The sequence below is a fragment of the Frankliniella occidentalis genome, unplaced genomic scaffold, assembly GCF_000697945.3.
Source record: "Frankliniella occidentalis isolate FOCC.00 unplaced genomic scaffold, Focc_3.1 Scaffold150, whole genome shotgun sequence".
NCBI classification, from domain to species: domain Eukaryota; kingdom Metazoa; phylum Arthropoda; class Insecta; order Thysanoptera; family Thripidae; genus Frankliniella; species Frankliniella occidentalis.
This window is the reverse complement of record NW_026267277.1, coordinates 504,345-507,042: the sequence shown is the minus strand read 5'-3', so window position 1 is coordinate 507,042 and position 2,698 is coordinate 504,345.

Below are 2,698 nucleotides of genomic sequence, written 5' to 3'. Positions count from 1 at the left end.
GAGAGAGAGAGAGAGAGAGAGAGAGAGAGAGAGAGTTCTTGGACAGGACTGCGGCTTGTTGAGGCGGTGTGGGCAGTGCAGGCAGGGTCCTGTGCGAAGGGAGCGCCAAGACTCGTGTCGCCGTCGTCACTTCCGCCGGCTCACTCACATCGTCAACCTCACACCCCCTATAATGGCGTCACACCCGCACCACCCTCGGTGCCCCCAACCACCACCCTCTCGTCACTGTTACCTCCACTTTTCCTCCGACCCAGAGAGGTATGTCCGGTTTGGTGTTGGCATGAAAAAGTAAGGATGAATACAGGGGGGGTGATTCACACCTTTTTGTGTGGGGGGGGCGGAGTGGTACGGATTCCGGCGTCCGGCGTCTTGCCAGGGCTTGATTATACCGTCGCTCGCCACGTCGTCTACCGTCCCGGAAACTGACCGAATGGGCTGGAAGCGGACTGAGCACGCTGCAGCCAGCTCTTTACTATACATACAGAAGAATCTGTTCTATCTCACTCTCTGAGTATATTGCTCTTCCTACCGTCACTCCCCCAAAGTTTCTTCTCCGTCGTTCCTCCGCACCATCGTCACCTCGGTCGTCACTTACCGGTGTTCCCATCTCCTCACCGCCGCGCCCTCTCCCCTTTATCCGTCACCCCCTCTTTGGCTCCCTTCGTCGCCCCTTCCAGGTCACGCTCCCCTCGTCACTCTCTTCCCGCCCTTTTTCTTCGCCGTCACCGCCATTCCCGGCCCGTCACGCCGCAGGCCCCGTCTGCCGCCGCGCTCATTCTCATTCCAGAACCGTGCGCGCGCATAAGGCGACAAAAAAGTAATTATTCGAAATGAAACCCGAGTAGGCCAGAGGCGGGCGCAGCGGGCGACGTGGGCCGGGGGGTCTGACGGACGCAGAGAAGAGGGAAAAGGACTGCGAGGGATGAGGCCGAGTCTTAGCGACCCTGGCAACCGCTCCACCCCCGGTCCGTCTGCTCGACAAGACGAGGGATGGCACGGCGCAGCATCACAGACTGTCGAGCGAGAGGGGAAGGGGCCGGGCCGAGACGGAGAAAAGGGCGACTCTAGTGGCTGAGATGATGTGAGCGGGGCCCCTCCGCCCCCCCCCCTCCCCGCGCGTCATTTCATTATTTGCCGCTCTCGAGCAGCCTCCGCGGGGTCGTCCCCCTCCGGCCCGACGCGTCGACACGCCGCGGCCCGACGGCCCAAAGCACAAGAGCGTCTTGAGCCCCCACAACAGTAGTTGCGCCCGCAGCAACCAATGCGCGTTTGAAGTCTCTTGAGGTCAGAGGCTCTTCGTGACTCAAAATGACTAATAAACGAGGGACTGGTGAGAGGTATAAACACAAATATACAAGGGTGCCAAGTCGTTCACTTTTCCAGAGTGCTAAATAAATTTTCATCCGACTGACTCTTATAAGAGCAGGAAAGAGCCTTAAGGGTGCTAAAAATTAGTGCCTGTGGCAGTTTTAGTACACATGTCACATGTTATTCAAGGTATGATAGGACTTAGCACCTTTTTTTTCGGTGAATAAGGCGTACTAACTTCTGCACTTGCGGTGGTATGTAAGTTTCAGTCGTCCCCCGTCCCACCCGCGCAAACTACTATATTCAGGAACTCTCTCCGCTAAGAACGACGTCCAAACGGCGTTGGGTGCCGCCAGCGCCAGTCGCCTACGCCAACGCTCCTCCAGCCGTCCCGTCGCCACGGCTACAGCCCGGAGGGCAGGCAGTCCCGCCGCACGGGCGCGCGCACCGGCCTGCCCGCCCACACGGCGCCAGCAGCGGCCGCCCCGGGCGGAGCAGGAGCGGAGCAGGAGCAGATGCAGGGCCTCGAGGGGCGGCGCGCCACTTCCCTCCCATCCCTTCTGTTCCCCTTCTTCTCGGAGACCAGTCACGTCACGTCATTTCGTAAATTGAGGAAACTGGCCGGTTGTTACCGACTGCTAGTACAAGTCAAACACATGTCTCCGGCTTTTGTTCGGAGTTGTTTCCCGACTCTTGAACATGTCGCAGTTCACGGTGCACGACACAACACTATTTTTATGCCGCCTCTTTTCCGTCACGCTCTTCCCCCCACCCCCTCCCCTCTCTCTCTCTTTATCGAGCGGTGTGCGCTTTGCAAACATGACGCCTGCAAAACGCCGCACCGAGAACACAGCAGCACTGCTGGGGGCGGTCCTGCGGGGCGGAGGAGGGGGCTGCTGTGGTATACAGCGCGCTGTTGTGCGGGACCGCGCTAGAGCCCCGCACGCCCCCTCCCACTCACCTCAAACAGGACCCCATTTCCGCCGCCGTGTCCGTCCAGGCGAGCTAGTCGCCCCCGCCCCGCCCAGCACAACGAGCTAGGTGTCCTGGCCGTCCCTTATCGCATGCCCAGGGCCGACACAAGCAGGTCACGAAGGAGGGCGTTGAGATGGTGAGCACGTCAAAGTGCGCGTTGAGATGGTGAGCATGTCAACGTGCGCGCTTAGAGGTGGTGAGCACGTCAACGTGCGCGCTTAGAGGTGGTGAACACGTTAACGTGCGCGTACAGATGGTGAGCATGTCAACGTGCGCGTTTAGAGGTGGTGAGCACGTCAACGTGCGCGTAGATGACCACAATAACGGCCTGTAGGGTGTTGCCGGAGGGAGTCCGTCCAGTTGTGCCGCGGTGGTCGGGTCCGGCCGGACCGGGCCTGGCCCCGGGCCGGGGGGG